The sequence below is a fragment of the Athene cunicularia genome (assembly GCF_003259725.1).
Source record: "Athene cunicularia isolate RWA chromosome 18 unlocalized genomic scaffold, athCun1 chr18_part1, whole genome shotgun sequence".
Classification (NCBI taxonomy): domain Eukaryota; kingdom Metazoa; phylum Chordata; class Aves; order Strigiformes; family Strigidae; genus Athene; species Athene cunicularia.
In genome coordinates, this window is record NW_020799123.1 from 2,572,447 (window position 1) to 2,582,878 (window position 10,432).

Genomic DNA, 10,432 nt, shown 5'->3' on the forward strand with positions numbered 1-10,432 from the left:
TCCTCCCACAGCATCCCCCCTCAGCATTCCCCAGCATCCCACTCCATCCCTCCCCAGCATCCCCCCAGCATTCCCCCTCCCAGCATCCCCCATCTCTGCTCCCTGGAGCCCCGGGGATCTGGGGTTCTCGGGGCAGTGGCAGGTTTAAACATCCTGCTGCTGCGCATCCCTGGGCAGCGCTGGGTGGGCCAGAGCAGAAGCCTGCCCGCAGCCCCCGGGCAGGGCAGCAGAAGCCAGGGCTGGGGTGGCCGGGGGACCTTGCTGCCTGGCTGCTCTGTGCTGCCTGGGCTCTGTGGACCTGGGAGAAGAAGGTGGGGTGATGTTCCCCCCCACTACCACCATGACCCCAGCTGTCTGCCCAGGGCCTGCCCAGCGCTGAGCCCCGGGCTGCTCTGCCCACGCTGGCATCGCTCCCGGTTTGAAGGACACTTGATTGATTTAACTGCTCTGTAGCTTCTTGGTGTGGAATCAAAAAAAGCACTGATCCCTGTGATGACATGAAACCTGCTTAGGAAAATCCCCGATGATGCCCTCTGAAGGCACCTGCATCCTCCCCAGCCCAGTCTCTGCATCCTGCATCTGGATCCAACCCCTGGAGACACACTTAGAGGGCAGACCTGCCCCCCAGCAGTGGCTGGGCTCGGGCAGCAGAGCCCTCGGGCAGCCCCTTCCCTGGGCTGTGAGCCCCACTTTGAAGCCCCGTCACCCCCAGACCTTTTCCATATGTCCATGTTTCACTCTGCTAAAACAGGGTCAGAAAACCTGCGCTCACTGTTAGACCCTGCAAAGCATCTGCTCCATCGCAGCCTCGCAGCTTTCAGCCTCAGTCTTCTCATCTGCAAAATGGGACTAGAAAGGTGTTGCCAGGATTTTTTCAGCCTCTTTTAAGACCAACAGGATTTTCTGGTAATCTTCAGTTCGATGAGCTTCTAGGCATACTGTTGATCATCCTCCAAAATAAGACGATGGGATGCTGCAGCTGCTATTTCAGTCAGCCCCAAAAAAAACCCAAAATAGTGTTTCTCCTTCCAGGTCCGGGGTGATTCTCAGTGCAGGCAGGGCATGCTGCCTGCCGGGCGCATGGAGGGGTGGAGAACAATTCCTAAACAAATTAATTATCAAACCCCAGCCATGCTCCTTCCAGCCCTTTGAAAACCCAAGGAAAATAATAAACCAATGTTTGTCTAATGGAAAAAGCCAAGAAATTTTGCATTAAAGGAGAGCAAAAGCTGCCCTGAGTGGACCATGCTGGGGGTAGCACTTGCTTGCTCCCCAGGTTGTGCTGTGCCGATAGCAGCCCCTCTCCTCCTGCTCTGCTCCAGGCCATCTGAGGACATTCCAAAGCTTTTTTGGTTTTTACATTATTTGTAAAGTAATGATCCTTCCTCCCTGTTACCATTTTCTTGCAAAACCCACACCCGCTCCCTGTGCCCGCCAGCAGCACTACACTGCCCCGGTCTTGGGGTCTGGGCAGCTGCCTGCGCTGCCTCTCTCGCAAGCTCCTCAAAGCAGGCAGCTTCCAGGGATGTTTTACGGGGGGGTGTAACACACAGGGCTTACAAAATCAGGCTGTTCTGGGGCAAACCCATAATAACGCCCCCGGAGCTGTTTGGGGAAGAGCAAGGATGCTCTAGTTAAATACCAAGGAATGATGACAAGGATTTTAAGTGACTGAAACCCCTCTGAGACTGCCTGGAGGTGGCAAAGCGAGAGTAATATCGATGGGAACAGCATCGCTCGCAGTAGCTCCAGGCTTGAGATCAAACCCAGCCTGATTTTGTGTCCCCACTTTCCCCGGTCCTACAACACAGCTCCTCCCCCCCACTGCACCCACCGCGGGGCTGCCCCGGGCCACCCCAGGAGGTGAAGCCCCAGCTCAGTGTCTCCCAGTCCTCGGGAGTTTGCAGCACCTCAGACATGAGTTTTGGGTCTGTCAACCCCTGTGCCTGAGTAGGTCACGCAGGGACCCCCCCGGTGCAGGAGAGAAGGGACCAATGGGTCAACGTCCCTGGTTTGGGGCTCACGGGTGGCTGGTGGGGGGTCTGGGTGGCTACTGGTGGGGGTCTTTGTGCTGGAGACCCCTGGGACCGACAGCGAGGAGGATGCTCCAAAGCTCCCACGTGCATCTGTCCCTAAATTTAGCCATTGCCACACTAGGGCTGAGATCAGGCACCACCGGGCTGTGATGGAGGGAAGGCGACCGAGCTCCCCGCTTGGGCTGGGACACACCAGCAGCAATCCCGGCAGCAGCTCCAGCTCCACTCAGCCTCTCCTGAGCCCGGAGGGAGTGGGGTGAGGGACCGGGACTCCCAAAACCTCTGACGGTGCCCCAGCATGGTGGGGTCTTCCCCTGGGACTGTGCCCATGGGAGCAGGGCGAGGGGCTGCACCCACAAGCGCCTTTCCTCCTTCTGCTGCTGCGATGCTCTCAGTGCATCACAGGGCACGACCTGTTGTAGGATCTAGGAATGTTTTGCAGCCAGGGAGCCCCTGGCATCTCTCCTGGCATCAGCTGGTGCAGGCTCAGCACCTCCTCTCTGTTTTTCCACTCTTACTTGCACCATTACTGCAGGACGGAAAAAAGGGATGTTTTATGGATGTCTGGGAGTGGATACAGGGAATTTTGGGTCCTTCAAAGAGGTACGGAGAGCGGCACAGTTCAGAGCTGTGGTTCCCACCATGAGATGTTTTGAGACATTGCTGGAGAGATGGTTTACAACCTTTCACTGGAGCAGAAAAAGTAAAACTCATGGACACAACCCTGGGAAAAAACCTGTAGGACACAGTAATGGTGCCCAACTTCTCCGGGCCCAAAGGCAGCTACCATAGCAGGGCAGATTATTCTTGCCTTCACCAACACACTGGTGCCAGTAAGGTCAATCTTACCACCCCAGCTTGCTTCTGGCTTTAACCCTCTTGCCTCATGCACACAGTGACTGAGCTGCCCTCCCATCCACCTCCTCCATCATCTGAGAGCCACTGAACCTCCAAGATCAGATAGCGTCGGCCCAGATTGGTCAAAACAAATGAGCATCAAAGCAATCCATTTTAGTGGAAAAGCATATGATAGATAACAGCCTTGACGTGAACTGGACGCTGGCCCAGTTGCCCCTACCCACAGGTCCAGCGCAGGCTCCTCCTGACTCACATCCAGCCCTCCGTGACCCGACTTGCTCCCAAAACACATCACAAGCAAATGTCACATCCCACTGTGTCTCGTTTTGGGCATTGGCGGGTGCCATGCTTGGGCTACGTGGTGTGAATGTACCAGGAGCAATAGTCACTGCTGTGTTGATGAGAGCACCAGGGATGCTCTCTCCCAGCAGTGATGAAGCTCATGCCCTTTCCGCAGGCTGGGGAGTTCCCCTGCGAAAGGGCTTTAATCATATTTCCCTGTTTTCTGTTTCAGGAGGCAGAGATAACGAAGGGTGTGCTGGGAGCAGTGCCTGTGCAATCCCCGCAGAGGAAAAACAGCAGGAAAGGGAGGCAGGGAGCAGGGGAGGCGGCTGGAGAGCTTGCAGCAGGGTCCCATCCCTTGTCATTCAGTGCCTGCTGCGGGCGAGCCTGGTCTAACCCAGTGGGCACCCACCGTCCTGCGGCTGCCACCAAATCCCTGCTCTGTCCTGGCTGAGCTGCTGCTTCAGCACAGGACATAATTCCTCAAAACCCAAGAAGTACCAGACTCTCTGCTCTCTGGTTTATTCCTGTGAGAGTGTAAATAATCATTTGGGTGCAAAGAAGCAATGAAGGAGCAAATTCCCAAGCAGCAGGGCTTTGCTGCAACACCATACCCAAGAAAATGTAGCATCCCTCTCCTCCCCACACCCACTCAGATTTGGCCGCGGACGCCTGGCACACTGCCGTGCCCCTGAAGCCGGTCGCCCAGGGAAGGGCAGCTCTGCTCCACCTGCCATCTGCTCACCTGGCTCTGCAGCTCCCGCCCTGCCGCGGCACATATGGCACCGGAGCTGCCCCTTTTTGGATGGATAACGAGTGATGCTGCTGCTCAGGGCCAAGCCAGTGGCTCCTGTGGAGGGTCCAGCTCCCAGCTCTCTCCTGCTTCACAGAATCATCTCGGTTGGAAAAGCCCTTGAAGCTCCTCCAGTCCAACCATGACCCTCACACCGACCATTCCCAACTCCCCCAGATCTCTCAGCGCTGGGTCAGCCCGACTCTTCAACCCCTCCAGGGATGAGGACTCCCCCCTGCCCTGGGCAGCCCATTCCAACGTCCAATGCTCCGTTGCCCTTCTCTGGACACCTCGAGACATTCAATGGCCTTTTTGGGGTGAGGGGCCCAAAACTGAACCCATTCATCGAGGGGCGGCCTCACCAGTGCCAAGCACAGGGCTCAGATCCCTTCCCTGTCCCTGCTGGCCACACTAGTGCTGACACAAGCCAGGATGCCATTGGCCTTCTTGGCCCCCTGGACACACTGCTGGCTCCTGTCCAGCCGGCTGGCAATCAACACCCTCAAGTCCCTCTCTCACTGAGATGTTTCATCAGGAGAAACATGCTGGTACTGGAGAAAGCCTCCTCCTCCTCAAGGGATAAGCAAGCCATGGAAAAACAGACCAAGTTGTCTGCTTGGTTTAACTGCAACCTGTAGATGGATGAAGGAAGAGCCTGATGCTCCTCCAGTGCTGAGCCCTCAAAGGGTGTTGGGCCCACAGGTGTCTCAAAGCCCTGCTCAGTGCCCATGCTGCCAGGCCAGTCCCAGAGCACAACACACTGGTGCTATCCATTTCCAACAAGCATCCACCATGGGACGGGGCTTGGACGAGGACCACAGCTGAGATGCACAGGCAAGGACTAACAGCACGAGGATGGTGAGTGGGTGAAGGGACCTGCCTCCACTGCTTTGCCTGGCTGACACTGGAGAAAGCCCTGCGACCAAATAAAATGCATTTTTATTACTGAGACTGATCAAACCATGCCTCTCCCACACACCAGGGTAGTTCTGGGTTGGTCAGTGGTGTAAAACTGGATTTTCTTGAGGGTTCCCATAGCAAACCCCAGAAACGACCCCCCAGGTGTGTGAAAGGGGCTGCAGCATTACGCTGCCATGGCACTACATCCCAGTGAGAGGAGATGACAGCAATGACAAATGACACTCACCCTAAAATTATGACCAGACTCTGATGCAATAAGTACTGCTGCATTATTAAGAGCAACCAAAAATACTCCCAGCTTAGTCATTAGCTGGCCTGTGCTACACAAGTGAGTGACTGCTGGGGCTGTCTCACCCCTGTGCTTGCAGAGGGGAAAGGGAGAAAGATTAAAATGGCTTGCAGCTATTTTTATGCACCTTTTGCTCTGCGTGGCCGAGGCACCAGGGTGAGCAGAGCACCTCCAGAGGCTTTGGGCTGCTGATGGGGGAAAATTGCATTAGGATAATATTAATTGCCTTAGTGTAAGTGAAACAGCTTACTCTAAGCCAACAGAGCTGAAGCAAAGTACTAGATCAGGGGAACCCACAGCCACAGTTCTGCTTCATACCCAAGGTGGGATCTGGGCATCAGTCTTGAAGAATGGCTTCAATGTGAAGGGAGCAAGGAGGAGGGCATGGAATTAGGGTTAAGGTGGGCCTTGCAAAGCCCAGGCTGCACATTGGTGCTGCCACCAAGGCTGTGTTTGAAAGCCTGCGGATCAGAAGTCTCCAGAAATGTTGTTTGACACCTTCATTAATGACCCAGATGATGGGGCAGGGTGCACCCTCAGCACGTTGGCAGGTGACACCAAGCCGGAGGAGTGGCTGATGCCATCCCGAGGTGCTGCCATCCTGAGGGACACGGACAGGCTGCAGAAATGGGCTGAGAGAGACCTCGTGACGTTCAGCAAGGGGAAGTGCCAAGTCCAGCCCCTGGCACCAGGACGTGCTGGGGGCCAGCCATCTGGAAGGCAGCTTGGGAGAGATGACCATGGGGGTCCTGGTGGCCACCAAACTGGCCAGCAATGCTCTCACAGCAAAGGTGGCCACCAGCCCCCTGAGCTGCATCAGGCATAGCATCACCAGCAGGCCAAGGGGCAGATCCTGCCCCTCTGCTCAGCACTGGTGAGACACATCTGGGTGTCATGTCCCACCTTGGGCTCCTCAGTACAAGAGAGACATGGACATGCTGGAGTGACTTCAGCAAAGACTGAGGGTCTGGAGCAGCTCTCTGATGAAGAGAAGCTGAGAGAGCTGGGATGGTTCAGACTTGAGAGGAAATGGCTCATGTGGATAAATGCTTGATGGGGAGTGGTAACGGAGACAGGGCCAGACTCTTCTCCAAGGTGCCAAGAGGAAATGGGCACAAACTGAAATATTGGAAATTCTTCTTAAACATAAAAAAGTATTCTACTGTGAGTGTGGTCAAACATGGGAAGAGGTTGCTCAGAGAGGTTGTGGAATCTCCATCCTTGGAGATATTCACAGCCCAACTAGACATGGCTGAAGTGCTAAGGCCTGGACAACTGGCCCAAGCCAGAGCTGACCTATAGATGAATCCTGTATAACTGATAACCATTGTGCTAGTAGGTATTGTACTAAGTTATAACAATGCACTTATGCTGATGTAAAAAGTACTAAAGCTTTGAAGTACTGAAGCCTGAACAACAGGCCCCAAGCCGAAGCTGCTAACATAGTCTGTAATAATTAACAAAGTACGTAAACTCGCTCATGAAAGATGCAGCTTAGACAAAATAAATCAGGAGTGAGGAGAGAATGTATCCAACTGCCCTTGTTTAGCCTTGTTCAAGGCTGAGAACCCAAGTATCTGCCCTTGTTAGAAACTCCCTTGGTTTCCCCCCCCGAGCCCTGGCCAGGCTTTGGGTGGAATCCAACAGGAGAATGAAACCAGAAATTTTCCGCCCAAAACAAAGGTGCCAGCTGTTCTGGCCTGTCGATCTCTGGTCTATAAGGCCGGGCCCGTTTGCAGCGACTTTGGCGGCCTCACCTATGGGTGGAGGCACCGCCTAGGATTTCCCCCTTGCCGGGACAGGCTCTGCAAACCCTCGCTGTGACCGGGGCTGCCCTGTGACTGCAGATGTGGGTGATGATAATATATGCAAGTGATGATGTATTTTTCTTAATCTCCATTCTCTCTCTCGTGTAGTAATGATTTAATGCATTACCCTGTTTTTCCCTGTTTGCTGCTTTGAGTGCACTATTCTGCCTTTTCTTACTGCATGTGTTCTGTATTACACTGTTATCACTAGTAAAATACGCCTGCTCTTTTCACTCGGGTGTCTGAGTTTAACTGGCATCCTTAAGCAGCAGAACAATGGCCTGGAGCAACCTCCTCCCACTGGTCCTGCTGGACCAGGAGACTGGAGGAGATGGCCTCCAGAGGTACCTCCAGCCTTGGTGACCCGGTGTTTCTGTGGCTGCGAGCCCTCAGTCAGACCCTATTCCTGGCTGTACCATGGCTCTGCTCCCCATCCTCCTCCCTGTGATGTGGGACATGTTCTGATTCTTGTCATCGGGTTTTTTTTGACACCAATGGCAGCACTAGCTGAGAGAGAGGAGCAACCATTATGATTTCCTCCGGCACATCTTCCTAGATCTAATAACCCAGACAGTTTATTGATTTCTTTATTTAACTGGAGTCACCTTCTCTCATTTCTGTGCTGCCATGTTTGCCTTGCAGCTTTTCCAAATGTCTACACCAAAAAATACCCTACGAGCATCATTTCTTCTAACTCCTTGAATCTACACCTCTGATATATTCTGGGTCTGATGCAGCAACATGATCTGTGCTTTTCCCCATCCCTTGCAGACCTGAAGTGTGGCAGGCAGGAGCTGGGCTCCATCCTAGCACTGGGACCAGGCATGACTGGGACCACAAGTCCCCCAATGACCTGGGAGCATCCACACAATAGGGGCAGACATGGGCTACTCTGCTCCCTGATTGCTTTTACATGTTATTTCTGCATGAGTTTAGTCCCAAAACATTGTTTTGTATTAAAATCCAAAGGCTCTGGAAATCTCTAAATGGATTTTTCATTTTTTCAGAAGTCAAATTATTCTCCCTTTTTTTGTTCATGTCATATGGGTCCTTCCATGTGGGTTTTTAGCTGACCTTTCCCTGATATTTTATTTTTTGGGGCAGAAAGTTCTCGCCAACTGCTCCCGAAGGGATCCCAAAGCCTTGCAGCAGCCTGATTCTCTACAGACCCTGCTCTCCAAAAGCCCTGACAATAAAACCAGCAGAAAGATGGACAAAGCACCAGTGGGTCTGGGTCCGTATGAAGCAGTTTGAGCTCACTTTAGGTCCCAGCCCTTCTGTGCTCTTCCCTCCTGAGTTACTGTCTTTAGGCAAAGTGGTGTTCTGCTGCTGAAAGTTCCGTTGACAAAGTTCAGTTCCCTTTTTTTTTCTGCACACTTGACAAGGTATACTACATGGACATTATATTTTTGGACTTTTGCTTTAATTTCTGCTATGGATTATGGAGAGAAACTTAAAGCAAAGTTTCATCAAGCAGTTCAGGAAGACAAATGCAATTTCATCATCCCTGGGAGTTATTTCTTGTTAAATTTCTTGTCTGGTGACCTGGACTCAAAAATTCCAGGGTGATTTGTTTATTTTCTCTATTTTATTAATAAAATGTGATATAATAATGCTGGTTTTGTTATATTAGAGATATTCACCTTTCAAAAAACCTGCTGTAGCAATGAGTGTTGTATTCAAGTGCTGTCAGTGTCCAGGCAGGTGGCCATGGTCTCTGCCTGAGTTCGCCCGCAAAAGAGAGAATTTTCTATCGGATTTAAACTTTGCGGCTCAAATTAATCCCCACAGCTATTTCTTTTCCTGTTGTTTGAGTGATTCCTTTGTATTGTTTGGCCGCCATGGAAAAAATGGTGTCAGTCACCGAGAGGCTGTTCACAGCCCTGCCAAAATCCCAGTTACTACATCACCTCCCCCAAGCAAAGTTCCCCACTTGCAGGCACCCAAGCCAAGAATTTAGAGCAATCTGTGGCAAGAGGAGGGACGGGATGTGACGTGACGGGACGGGACAGGACGGGACGGGACGGGATGGGACAGGGTAAACAAGTGAGTCACGGTAACCTCTTGGGTTCATCCCCAGTGAGACTCAGCTACAGGGCTCCTGGCACCACTGTGGGGCTGCTTATTCAGCCGCCACGACCATCTCCCTCCAAATCCCCTTTTGCTGAGTGCATTTAGAGTGCTGGTGGAGGCAGGAGCCCTCTCTGACCCCCAGCAGCATGATGCAGGAGGAAAAAATTCAAAATATTGAAACATAGCAGTCCCAGGTCTGTGAGAGGTTTATTGTCAGTCACTTTTTTGTGATTTGAGAGAGATTTGGTGCATACGTGTAAGGAATCGCACTGCGGCCATGGGAGAGATCTCCCAGAGCCCAGTGGGGATGAGCCCGGCCGGTGGTGCCAAGCATCCCTGCCCAATGCCCGCAAACCACCCTGCTACGTGGCTGAAAAAGGGTGGAAGTGCAGAGGTCCTGGCTGTTTCTATCAGCCCTGCCCAAACACAGTCCTGGCTGCCAGCCCCTCATCCTGCGGCTGGACACCAGGAGATGCTCTGCTCTGGGTGAGCACTCTAACTCAGGTTCCTCTCAGTGAATACCATTTCATACCCTCTGCTGAGGGTCTCCTTCCACTGCAGGGACTAGCGTGAAATCAAACTTCCCCTCTCTTTTCCTTCAGCCCTCTCCTTCAGGAAAAATCACATCCTTTGCTGTGAACTGGCTTGTGATCAGCTTGCTCGGCCAAGGGTTGCGGGCGCTCTTGACCAGAGGTGTGGTGCTGAGCCAATGCCAGATGTGCTCAAGTGCAGCCAGATGTGTCATTGATCAGAGCGAGATGCTTAAAAACATCAGGAAGAGTTAACCCTGTGCCTGCAACAACCACAATATCTTGGGTTGATGTTCCTCTAAAACCCAAACAGAACCCTAAAATATTTCAGATTTAAAAAAATGTGATTTTCTTATCTTCTGGTCCATTTTCCATCAGAAGGGAGTTTGATGAGACACAGTCACTCGACAGGTACCTGACCAGCCGTGTGTGCCCCCTCTCCCTCGGTTTCTGTTTACAAGAATGTCCCATCCTGGGTCACTGCACTGGTAAGCAAGGCAGCGACAAAGCGAGCAATGACCTGGCAGTGACACCAAAAGAGAGCCCCAAGCAAAAAGTGATTCAGCAACACGGGGAGAGCCACTATCTCCCCTGGCGTGTCTGCGGGGCTTTGCAATGCTTCCAGCCCCCCACGTCAGCTCTTTGAGTCCCGTGTTACAACAAGGGGACAGGTACAAGGTTACAAGTGGGGCCAGGTATGTGCTTGGCCAGGAGAAACCAACATTTCCATGTCACTGACCGCACGGGGAGTGCTGGCGGCAAGAGATGACCCGAAGGATGTGTGAAGGGCTGTGCCTATATAGAGCAGAAGGAAGGGCAGAGGCGGCAGGTTTCAGCTCCTC